This window comes from Mustela erminea, chromosome 3 (genome assembly GCF_009829155.1).
Source record: "Mustela erminea isolate mMusErm1 chromosome 3, mMusErm1.Pri, whole genome shotgun sequence".
NCBI lineage: Eukaryota > Metazoa > Chordata > Mammalia > Carnivora > Mustelidae > Mustela > Mustela erminea.
The window spans coordinates 138,578,599-138,591,775 of record NC_045616.1 but is presented as its reverse complement, the minus strand read 5'-3'; positions in this window follow the sequence as shown (position 1 = coordinate 138,591,775).

The following is a 13,177-nucleotide window of genomic DNA, read 5'->3' as shown; positions in this document are numbered from 1 at the left end:
TCAGCAGGGAGTCTGCTTCTCTCTTTCCCTCTACCTTTCCCCTGCTCGTGATCTCTCTTTCTCAAATAAATAAATAAAATCTTTAAAGAAAGAGAGATAGCTGGGTAGCAAGCATCTATTATTTATAAGGTAGGAGGGGCAGAGGTCACTAACTTTTCACAGGCTTAACTCCAAATGGTTATTTGTGAAAAATAAGGCAGGGGCTAATGGCAGGACTCTCCTAAATTAAAGTCCTTATCTGTGGATGTGAGTAGGGTTATCATACTGTAAAATGCCTAGGCAGCAGCAGCTCAAAACAAAAGTTGTTTTTCTCATCACAAGATAGGCAGACAAGTAGAGACGCAGCGGCTCTTGAGTTTCTTCTTAGGAGGACACTAATCCTATTAGATCAGGGCCCCACCCTTGTGACCTCACTTAACTTAATTACTTCCTTAGTGGCCCCATTCCAAACCAAGCCACACTGGAGGGGAGTTGGATTTCAACATAGGAATTTGAGGGGAAACACATTCAGTCCCTAATGTGCAGGGTATTCCTATTACTTCCCCATATCATCTTGAGGACCGTGGCCTCCTTGAATCTTTCCACCGCATGTCTTACTTCCACATCCCTCTCTCAACTTCTTCATTCATACTCAGTATCCACGACAGGCCAAGGATGCCTCCTCACTGTGGCTAGTGGGGGCTACTTTCCCTTGAGGAGCCTCAGGGAGCTCCAAACATCATCCATTTAAGGTCCTTTCCTAACCCTAAATTATGGACTTCTGGAATAGACATACTATAGCCTGTAGTGGCTACTATTAGAAGAGGTATCAATGACTGCATAAAAAACTGTCCTCTAATAAACCATCTCTTAGCACCAAACTAGAACTAAGAGAAAGAACTCCTTCTGCAGGTTTTGCTCCTGCCTGACATCATTATCTGTTGAAGTCCCGTCATGCCCATTTAGAGATGAGGACGCTCTTGGAGCCAGGGGGAACCCTGGCTCCATACTTGAGGCTGTGCACCCCGTGCGGACGTGGGGGTGACCATAGTCCCAATCTCACTGGGCTGCTGTGAAGACTTCAGACTTAGAATCCTGCCTGGTTAGGTAGTGAAGCACTCAGTAGGGTGATTATTAGACTCTCCCAGTTCCTTGGCTATGGAGACAAAGCCCCCAATTGGTCATTTTTGATGACTTTCAAGATAATTTGCCTTGATGACAAGTAGCCCCACCCTCTTGTGGGATGAGAAGAGAGGCAGTGAGGAGGAAGAGGTCCCTTTTCTGGACATTGGCCTCCTCCTGAGGGGTCCAGACAAGGGTGGAGAATGGGACAATGATGGCCACATTGCCTCTGAGGCCCTCAGGGGGCCAGAGCGGTTTTTTCCAGATCTGTTTCTCCTCGGGTGGAGGTGGCCCTGCTGGCCTCACATGTCAGCATGGCCTCACGCCTGCCTTCTTGCCCTGGCTGATCTGGCCCCAAGAACCACTCCCTGGACTTCATCATCCTGGGGCAACCATGCTCACAGCTGGGCTCTGCCAGAGCAATGTCTGCTCCCCTCCCAACATAAAGGACCCTCATGAGTCCTGAAAAACATCTTTCCCACCAGTGCTTGCCCTCAGTCCAGGTCTCTCCTAGGAATGCTGGGATTTTGTCCCAAATGCAACAGCAGCACCTCATAACGGTGTTAGTGGCGGGTGGAGGGGGGTGGATTTACTAGTAGAGACAGAAGGGATTCTTGTTCTGTTGCTACTCCAATGGGCAGAGAGAGACCAGGCATCAGCAGAGTAGTGGGAGATGATGGCATCGAAGTCCTGAAGTTCCGGGCATATAGGGGCAACCCCCAGGTCCCGGGACACCTGAGACTGGGACAGAGACCACACTGCTCTTCCAAGAGGGCCTCTGATGGATCAGAGTGTGGGTCAGGTAAGGCAGATCTGGGAGGCTGTGCTCCAGAGGCTGTGTTCTGTGTGTCATCCCCTCCTTATCCCTTAGCGTGGTGGCCAGCACAGGCTCCCCTCCCCGGGTGCTTGAAAAGAACTGGCTGTGCACAAGAGCTCTGTGCTCATTGGGCAGGAGCATCTTGGGTGGTGTCAAAGGTATTCTATGCTTTCAGGCAAAAATCCAACAGAAGATTGTATCTGAATGGAACTTGCCCCTGTACTGTATACCCCTTAAATGACTGTTCTCAGCATTTTATTCAGAAGGAAAATGAAGAATGAACAAGAGTGTGTGCCCTTCTCAATTCAGTATCAGTAGCTGGCTACTGAGAGCTCTCTGTGTGTCAAGACTGGGCTAAGCACCTCAAATGGGTTCATTTTCTGAGCCATTTGATGGTTATCCATATGTCACTCTGATGAAGTAGGACTACAGTCACGTTAGAAGTGTGTAAATGGAGGCCCAGAGAGGTTAAGTAACTTGCTCAAGGCCTCCTAGCTACCAAGTGGCAGGGCGGGGATGTGACGTCGGGCTGCTGTTCTAGACAATGACTATGCCCAACCACGTAGTCCGTAGAGTGGCCATTGTCAGACTTCTACAAGCAGAGCTCCTACCTGTTCATCACCTTCCACATCCTGACAGATTCCCGTCCATTTCTCCCATCCAGTTCATCTTCCCTGTTACCGAACAAGACCTTTATCACCTCAGCCCCAAAGTGGTGGCTCCGACCCCTGCTCCCCTCTTTTCCTCATTCTTCTCACCGCCGCCATGTCAGTCTCCCTGAGACACTGCTCTGACGTCACTCTCTTTTCTCACTAATCTCTGATGACTCCCATTTCTCCGGGTCAGATTCCATACACTGTGCCTGGCGTTCACAGCCCCACGCCCTCAGTTAACAGCCTGATTAGGCACTAGTCCTTTGGTTCAGGTAGGTCGTGCTGAATTTGACCTACTCAAACTGGTTTTCTTGTCACACACTACACACACTACACATTCCCTGCACTTCCTTGACTGCAACTTTTTATTCCCTCTGTTCCTCCTGCTTGGAAGACCCTTTGCTTACTAGTCAGGCCCACCCTTTATGTGCAGTTCCCACCCCCATTTCTCCGTGGACATCCTTGCCCACCCCGGCTTCAGATGAACCCTCCCTTACTTTGTGGCACTTATTGTCTCAGGGGTTGTGAATACTTGGTCTGCAGATGCATTCTCTTCGGCCAGCTAGTATTTAGAAAACAAAAAAAGGAATTTTAATGCCTTCGATGGTGCCAACACTCTCCAACTTGCCAGAAGCCCTACGCTCCTGATGTTTTTACATCCAACTTCCTTCACTAATTTACTTTAGGTTTTGGGACTTGCAAATTGTTTTGAACAATCATGTAGAGCTTTGTGCCATCTCTTCTGCGGCCACTTTACTTCTCCTTTTAATGATAGCCTCCACACTGCGGGTCTTCAAAGAATATCCTTCAAAAAATAACCTTTCTCTCCTCTCAGTTTCTTCATCAAGTACTAAGTACTCCAAAATAAAATATTTCCTGCATCAGGCGATTTATTACCCCCAAAAGCTTGCATACAGTTTTTGTAATGTGGACACTCCATAACGTTTCTACCTTGTGGAATTTTCTTAAAATGGGGATATTCGTAAATGGCCTGCTTAAATCTCTGTTTTATTACTACTTGTGGGGTCGCAGCAAACCACAGGCCTTTGTTAGCCTCAGTTTCCTCCCTCGTACGATTAGGAGGATAATAACTACTTTGAAAGGTTCAAGTGTTTTCCTGACACGCAGTAGCAGTTCAGCGAATGGGGTTGTTACTGTTTGCATGGGGTAGCCTTAGCGCCTCAAGTTCTCGGGCTCCTGTGTGAAGACTGGCTCATAATTGTGGTTCTTGTATGTGACCTTGTGGTAGATTCTATCTACCCCCACTCTCATTTCATAGATGAGGATCCGGGGGTGTGCACAAGATGGCGGGTGGCACAGAGAAGTAATGCTAGCTCGCATTGGTGGCATCAAACTTCCCAGGACCCTTGAGGGCTAAACTATGTCATGTGGTCCCTACCAGAGCCCGGTGAGGCAGGCACTGCGGTCATCTCTGAGACACGGTGTGCTTCAACACCTTGCCTGGTCCCCCAGCCAGAAAGTGACAAAGCCAGGGCATGAAATACGGTAGCGGCCACTGCAAAGACCCTCGATGACCATCTCACCTTTAACCCTCTGTTGCCCACAACCCTGTCAGACATCAGTGGTGAGGATGAGAAAAAGATGGTGCCTTTCCAGCAGAATTTAGGATTTTAGCCTGTAGGTTCCCATGTATTATCTGTAGGCTGGTGGTCAACCCAGGGAACATGACCAGTTTGTGCTTTAATAAGGACAATAAGAACAATAATAGGGAAATGTTCATAAACACTAATTGATTCAATATGGAAAGTTTGGGCTTTTTTTCCCCTTGAGATTAACTAAGATTTTCTGTTTGAGTTGGGAGAAAATCTTTTCTATCATCAAATGTGCTTTTTTTTTTTTTTTTCTTTTTAGGTCTTTACTTGACAGAATTTAATGTTGGTAAATGATAGTTGAAATTCATGACGTCTATCAGTCTAGAGACATTAGTCTGTTGTCAAGATGGGATTACGTAATGTCTTCTTGTTTATACACGGTGACAGGGGAATACATCCTGTCTTCTGGACCAGCCTTCCCCCGGCTGTGTCGCGTGGCTTAGGAACACCCATCTGTTTAGTAAATCCTTGCTGGTTGATTCTTTTAAAGGCCATACAAAACCTGTGCCCAGCCCAGGGTCCTAATAGTTAATCCTTGTCTTCCTTGAGAGATCTCTCACATTCTGCTAGTTGAGTGATCAATAGATCATTTCTAAACCCCTAATCTTTCCTTCAAAGGTTTTCCTTTTTCACTTTTTAAAAAGATTTTATTTATTTATTTTTAGAGAGTGAGAAACCGAGTGCAAGCAGGGGGAGGAGCAGAAGGGCAGGGAGAGGGAGGGCAAAGAGTTTTAAGCAGATTCCATGGCGAGAGCGAGAGCGGAGTCCAACCTGGGGCTTGATGTCACCACCCTGAGGTCACGACCCCAGCCTAAACCGAGAGCGGGATGCTCAATCTACCGAGCCACTCAGGCGCCCCGGAAAGGGTTTCTGAAAACCGGCCTCCAGGGTTGACCTTGTGGTTACATTTACAAGCAGCCCCTGTGCTGAAACAGCACCACTTACCAGTTCATTCTGACAGCGATGCTGGTAACGGTGTGACAATACGCTCGCAAACGGTCACACTAAAGCATGTTTTTTCTTCCTTTATTAAGCCTTTTCTAGTTGCCTAAAAAAAATTTTTTCCCCAAAAATGTGAGTGTAGGTGACTCGCAGTGTTACATTAGCGTCAGGCGTAAGGGCAGGGACCCCAGGCTCTGTGCCTTCTCTGCTCCGCGGTCCCAGGGTCACTGACAAGACGCCCTAGGCTGTGCCTTTCCTTCCTCTCTTACTCATCCCTCCCTGGACGCCTGCACCTCCCACTCTCCTTCCCGCACTTTCCCGACCCCGGCCTCCCTCTCCCGCCCCGACCCTCAGTTTGTTCTCTGGTACTGATAGCGCTTTATGTTTGTTTATTCATTTGTTTTGTTTTGTTTGGATTCCACATGAGGAAATCATATGGTATTCGTCTTCCTTATTTAATGTATACTTGCAAATAATCACACTGGAACATTTTTTTCTTTAAGCTTTTTATAGCTGCTTTGACTTAAGAGAAAAAAAGAAAAGCTCCTGAAGCCAAAACCCTGCCTATCAGTGCAGTTGTTTTATACCATTTTATTCTTCATTTCTACCCATCCAAGATCCTATATCTTCTCGTTCAAGTAAGCCTTGGCCCCAAAGGCTTTCTTAGATTTTACTTAAGAATTAACGGTCATCCTGTGGTTCATCTCTGTCATTAACCAAACCAGCCAGCCCCTGGCAGCGTGCCGGGGTTGTTTGTAGTGGCTTGTGAGAACAATTTAGTAACATTTCAGAAACTCTGTGACCTGGTTAACGAAGTCATTCTTAAGAGCTAAGTTATATAAACTTATAATTAAATAAATTTTATTTTATTATTATTAAAAAAATTTTTTTTTAGATTTTATTTATTTGAGAGAAGGAGTGAGCGAGCATAAGGCGGCAGAGAAGGGGCAGAGGGGGAGGGAGAGGGAGAGAAAGAGGGACTCTCTCAAGACAGTTCCATGCTGAGAGCATGGAGTCCCAGGCAAGTCCCAAGTCGCAAGTCTCCATTTCACAACCCCGAGATGATGACCTAAGCTGTAACCAAGAGTCAGACACTCAACTGACTGAGCCACCCCGGTGCCCCTAAATAAATTTTATTTTAAAAAAAGTCACCGGGGTGACTCAGTGGGTTAAAGCCTCTGCCTTTGGCTCAAGTCATGATCCCGGGGTCCTGGGATCGAGCCCCGCCCGCATCAGGCTCTCTGCTCAGCAGGGAGCCTGCTTCCCTTCCTCTCTCTCTGCCTGCCTCTGCTTACTTGTGATCTCTCTCTCTGTCAAATAAATAAGTAAATAAATCTTTTTAAAAAAATAAAAAAGGTAATAAATACTCAAAACATTCCTTTCAAATTATTTCATTACATTGTACTGTTATCCACGCACTTGGGTTATTCACATCTACTCTGGGTCTGTCTGTAGGCCCTCTGTAGGGAAATACAAAACCACCATGCACTCCTGTACGTCTCTTCTTAGCTCCACATTCAATGAAGTCATGTGGGTATTGACACTGGCCGCGTTAGGAGTATTTACAACACACACATTAACGAACACTACAGATCATGGCACATTCCCTCCAGAGACCTGTTAAATGTTTACCAACGTACCAATTGTTTACGATTTTCTGCTTCCTACCAGGTGAATCCAGAATGAAACCCACCCATGAGGCTTCTCTTTCACAGAAAAAGAAATTGATATTCTAAGAAGTTAAATGACCTTTTCGACATTTCACAGCTGATAAACAGTAAACTGAGCACTAGAGCCCAGGACTTCTAAAGTCTACCTAGTGTTCTTTTTTTATGCTAGAGAATGAAGGGCACCTCTAAATAATCTTGACTCTAAAAGGAACCTTGAATACTGGGATAAACTTCCCAACATACTAATTGCCCCAGAGAAAGTGCTACCCTGAGGGTCTACCAGGAGATCAAAGATTTGATTCTTGTTTCCTTAAAAGATAAAAATGCTTTTATGGCCACAGCTAATAGTTCCAAATTGTTTGATAAGAAACCCTCAGTATTTTAGTGATGTTTGTATGTACAGTGGAAGTTGGAGGATGGGAAGGGGAGGGGTCGAAGGGATAAGAACCCTTTGCAATCTGATTGTTGGAAACTTTGCTTTTGTGGAAAATTTTAGAACCCTCATCCTGCTGCCTTTACAGCTCCCAGCCCCAACACCGCACACCCATACATGGCACACATAGTAAAGATGGAAACGTGATTAAAAATATAGAAAATAGTAGGCTTTCCAAGTAAGGCGTCAGTCCATGCATTTGCAAAATGCTATATCTGTGGCCATTTAAATATTACATTTATGATATAGAACCAATCTAAGCACACTTGTAGTACAGCAGAGAAATTTTAGAGGCTTCCTCAGGAGTGATGGATATAATTTCCTAAATAGAATGTGGAATCTGGCATCAGCTTCCTATATAAACTCTGAGACCCACTGCTATTTTTAAAAAAATCACTCATAGAACAGTGTTTTTAATGTATTTAGTTTGATTCCATAAAATTAATAAAATGAATGTGATAATTGATAATAACTTAATGTCTTGCCTCATTGTTTCATGATGTTATTTGCATGGCCCAGCTACTGCCCTCGAAGGACTAGTTCTTTTTCTACCCTTACTGGTCAAGGATGTTCAGTTCCTCTGTAGGCATAATAGCTCTATATCTGTGATGATGTATCTTTCTTTTTTTAAAAAGATTTTATTGATTTGTTTAGAGAGGGAGAGAGAGAGCAAGCACATGAGTGGGAAGGGCAGAGAGAGGGAGAGAGAGAGAGAGACTCTCAGGCAGACTCCCTGCTCAGCATGGGTTCTGACTCCAGGCTTGATCCCAGGACCCTGAGATCATCACCTGAGCTGAAGGCAGACACCAACTGAGCCACCCAGGTGCCCCTGTGATGGTAATCCTGACTCAATATTTGATTTTTAATTTCATGCCCACCCTCCCATCACTCAAATTTTATCTTATTTTCTATCCTGGGAACTCAGGTATATTGTGAATATTTCCCTTGACAACCACAATATATACTGTTAGTAAATGAGTATTTGTCTAGATGTAATGTTATGCTAAATACAAATGGGCAGGGAATATTCTCCACATCGACCCATAGACCTAAATATTTAAATTGCAATGATCCTTTGAAATCTTTAAGTATGAGTGATGCTTTCTGATATATAAATGAAGGGCTGTGAATAAGCAAGAAATAAGAGTGCATCTACTGGCCCCTTGGAAGGTTGGGGATCATTTAGATGTTCCCATGATTCTCCTCTTCACTACTGTTACATTCAAACAGGATACTAAGAAGTATAGGAATCCTATGCTGTTTAGTTTAACACAGAACTTTCAATGATGAAGAGAGATCTGGGTAACCTTGATAGATTTTATATTGCTGTGTTCACGAATCATGTACAAGGTACAGAGTCCAGGCATCAGGAGTGCCCTACTTCAGTTAAAACCATCCTCTACTTCACTGTGTTTGGTGAAGAAGATTCCTGATGTGATCCAGAATTCTCGCCCTTAGCTTGAGAAGCCCATGTAACTCAGCTGTACTAGTAAAGTCCCCAAAAGCTTCATTCCTTAAATCCCTTTCAAACATGTACAGGAGACATTCCTGCAGCCTACTTAGGAAACTATTTCTTGAGGTACGGTCATCACATTTCTGAAAAATTATGGTGGCAGCTGATCCAAAATCTTGGCCTTGAACTCCAGCCAATGTTTTCTTGACTCCAAAGTGTCCTGCCAAAACAAAGTAATTGCACAGCTGACAGAACCTCTCTTGTTACCTCTTAGGAATGACCATAATTTATAGTCAGCAATGCCAATGGGGGTCTCCCAGTGAACATACGGCCACTCTGGGTGCATTTCAGTGAGTTATCTCAGGGCTAATGGTCTTCTCATTTTTACCTTCTCAGGAAAACACAAAATTCCTTGTCTGAGGAGAAAGAACATCACTGATAAGGAGCTCTGTTTTTATTGTAACCATGTTCTCCTTTTTTCTTTCTAGATATCTACTGGTTTCCTGACAATGTGGTCCCATTTCCTGAGGGCTCTAAATCCTCACCAAGGTACTGGTTCCAGGCTTAAGGTGGCTGTGAACAAAGCTGTCACTATGGAGACTTGTTAAAGGAAAGACATCCTATTTGGCTTTATTTTTTGTTTTTTATTTTATTTTATTTTATTTTTGCCCCCCCCCCCCCATTTTATTTCTTTTCAGTGTTCCAGAATTCATTTGGCTTTAAAAACAGGTAGGCAGGTGAGGTTGTTGCCAGAAGGGAGATGGTCATTAGAGACCTGGGCAGAACAGATGAAGAAGATCAAGAGGTACAAACTTCCAGTTATAAAATAAATGTCACAGACATGAAAAGTACAACATAGGGAGTATAGTCAATGATATTGCAGTAACATTGTATGGTGACTGCAGTAATCGAGGTGAGCATTGAGTCATTATGTCTAGAACTGTTGCATCATCTAGAATGCACAGGATTGTTGAAGCAGTATGTTGAGTACTGTATAGAATGTATACATGTATGTATGTATGTCAATTATACTTCAACAATAGATTAAAAAAAGCTAAGCTCATACAAAATTCAACTTAGCTGCTTGACTTGAAGGTTGCAAAGCAGGAGGGAGTCAGAAAGAGGAGAAAAAAGAAAGTGAGAGGCTATAGGCTATAAAGCAAAGGCTGGGAGACTTGTCTTTAAGACAGGAAAAAGCCATTCCTTGAGCATGGGATTCCCCTTGCAGCACGGAGGAAGGTATCACCCAGTGTGTTACTGTTCTAAGTAGCAACTAAGATCATAATACAGAAAAGCCCCTCTTCTGTGCTGAAAAACTGATAACATGATGTGGTATAAAGGGCTGCAATCATTCATTGGTCATTCAGTAATTTTTTTTTAATAGAGAATGTGTGTGTGCTTGTGAGCATGGGGGTGGTGGGTGGGAAGTTGGGGAAGGGAGTGGGGTGGGGGGAGGGGCATAGGGAGAGGGAGAGAGAATCCTAAGCAGGTTCTGTGCTCAGACCTCAACGTGGGGCTCAATCCTGACTCTGAGGTCATGGCCTGAGCCGAAATCAAGAGTCAGACACTCAACTGACTGAGCCAACCAGGTGCCCCTTTAAATAAACATTTTAAGTGCTTGTTGCTAGATGTTGGGGACATAATGATTACAAAAAAAGAAGAAGAAGAATAAGAAGGAGAAGGAGAAGGAGAAGGAGGAAACCTAATGAAACAAACAAAAAATTTGCAAGCTTCCTTCTTCTAAAAGGAAACTTGAATTTTTCTGAAAGAACATCCTAGGTTTAACTGTTCATTTTAAGGTAAGTAGGTTCTGGACCCAGGATCCTCTGGGCTATAGAGTATAGAATCTAGGAGTCTTTAATGAGGCAGGTGGGAAGATGTATTCCTAAGCTTTGTGAACCTGGGTGAGAAGATGAGAAGCTGAAGGCCCATGGATGACTAAACATTGCACAAGCTAGGAGACTCCGAGGGTCTCCAGGGTTTGTTATTGTACTTAAGAAGCTTCAGTGTCCTCTGCTTTCTGAGACAAACATATCAAGAAGCAGCACTGAAGAAAGTTTATTGCACTCATCTTCAGGACTAGCCAAAGGGAAGAAAGATTTGGGGACTGATTCTGACAAGGAGGCTGAAAGTCCACCAAAGTCACCCAAGAGAGGCACCTAGTCATGGCAAAATTTCTCTAAAACATTCATTCTCCATTCTGACATGGCTGTTAAAACCGAAGCCCTGGTTTCTGTCAAACTCCCTGCCTTCCCTTCGTGCCCACGGCAGTGGCTCATGATCTTACTGGTCTAGAGCTTATCAGTTCCTTCTACATTTTGGCCCCTTTGGGGCCTTGGAGATTTCCCTTGATTTTTTTTTTTTTTTTTTTTTTTTTTTTTTTTGTGAGCTCAGCTATACATTTACTGGAATGTTTGATTCTCTCTCTTTCACTCTTCCCAGTATTTCTAGCTGTTCTGTAGTGGGCAGTTTCCACATAATCATATCCTCCACACTGCCAGAAATAAAGTCTTTGCAATCTGATTAGAGGTAAGGAATGGAAAGAAATCAAGCTAGAAACAGTGGTTGCCTTTTCTTATTTAAAGTTGGAAAGGTCAAGCACTGGTGAGGTCTTTACCTGGGTCTTTGAGGTGAGATGAATTTCTGTATGGAATGTATTTCTCCTGAGAAGAGTTTTCTTACAGGACATCAGGTACGTTTGCTGCAGGATTCCTGGGTGTGCTACCTGGACCACCTAACAGTGTCCCTAAACCTCCCTTAGTTGTACTTACTCCCTGGGGAACTGAGGCTCCTATTCGAGCCTGTGGTCTAGACTACTGGTCTCTGCTCTTCAGGCTTTGTCCCACTAGTTAGCTTTGTTTTTAGTTTTTTGTTACCCTCTCGTTTCTCACTACCTGAATGTTTTGAATCAATGCCTTTCTTCAAACTAAAGAACTATGTATGCAGAGCCTCCTTGGCCACTCACCTGGTCCCCAGGTTTCCCCCAAGCCCAACCCACTCTAGTGCTTTGGCTCCCAGGATATAAGTTTCTTTTAGCCTTCTCCCCAGAATGAATAAGGGAAAATCATATGAAGACTGTGCCTTGACAGTTCAGGTTCTAAGGAGGAGAGAGTGGGTGGTTCTGTGATATCAAAAGATGCAGATCTATCAAGACATTCAGAACTGGGGAGACCGGAAGTGAGCAGGAAGCAGGCTTTGCATACACCTCTTCAATCCTGGGATGCCTGGGGGCTCAGTTGGTTGAGTGTCTGCCTTTGGCTCAGGTCATGGTCCTGGGGTTCTGGGATCAATTCTTGTCAGGTTCCTTGCTCAGTGGGGAGCCTTCTTCTCTCTCTGCTAGCCACTCCCCTTGCCTGTGCGCTCTCTCTGACAGATAAATAAAATATTTAAAAACAAAACCAAACCTCTTCAATCCTTTTTGTATTCTGAGGTTATTATCTCAGCTCTGTCTTCATTTACACTCAATACTTCCCAAGTTACTAGGAAGGACAGACAAGTCCAGACCCCTTAAAACTCTGTATTCTTTCTGTTGTCTGTGAAGAAATTTTTCACAAGATGTCTACTGAAGTTCATTGCCAATGAGAGAATTCATAGTTTTTTATTTTGATAAAAAGTACATAACATAAAATTTACCAACTTAGCCATTTTTAAGTCCAGTAGTGCTAAGTATATTCACAATATTGTGAAACAGATTCAGAACTTTTTTTATCTTGCAAATCTAAAACTCTATATTCTTTGAACAAAAACTCCTCCCTTCCCTGGTAACCACGATTCTACTATTTCTATGAATTAGACTACTAAATACCTCATATAAGTGGAATTGTACAATGTTTGTCTTTTTGAGACTGGCTTATTTCACTTAGCATACTGTCTTCAAGGTTCATCCATGTTGTAGCATGTGGCAAGACTTCTTTTTAAAGGCCAAATAATATTCTACCGTGTGTATACACATTTTGTTTTTACATTAATTTGTCAGTGGACGTTTGGGTTGCTTCCACATCTTGGTTATTGTTAACAGTCCTGCTATAAACATGGGTATGCAAATATCTCTTTGAGACCCTGATTTAAATTTGGGTATATACTCAGAAGTGGGCTTGCTGGAGCATGTGGTAGTCCTATTTTTAAAATTTTTTTGAGGAAATTCCATACTGTTTTCCATAGCAGTTGCATTTTATATTCCTGCAAACAGTCCAATTTCTCTACATTCTTGCTAATACTTATTATTTTCTGTTTCTTTGATAGTAACCACCCTAATGGTTGTAAGGTGGTCATGTCTTTCTTATACTTCTTCATATGATTGCTGGGATTATGGGTGTTTTAAAAATATCTGATCAGCCAACATCTGGTTTCTCATTTTGACTTTCAATGGCTACCCAAATGATCTTCAAAATTCAAAGAAACTGTGACAAATTAAGAGTTTTCTGATCAAGAGTGGAAAACATCCAGAACATTCATGTTTGTTTTCCATCCAAAATTATCACTCAATTAATGCTCA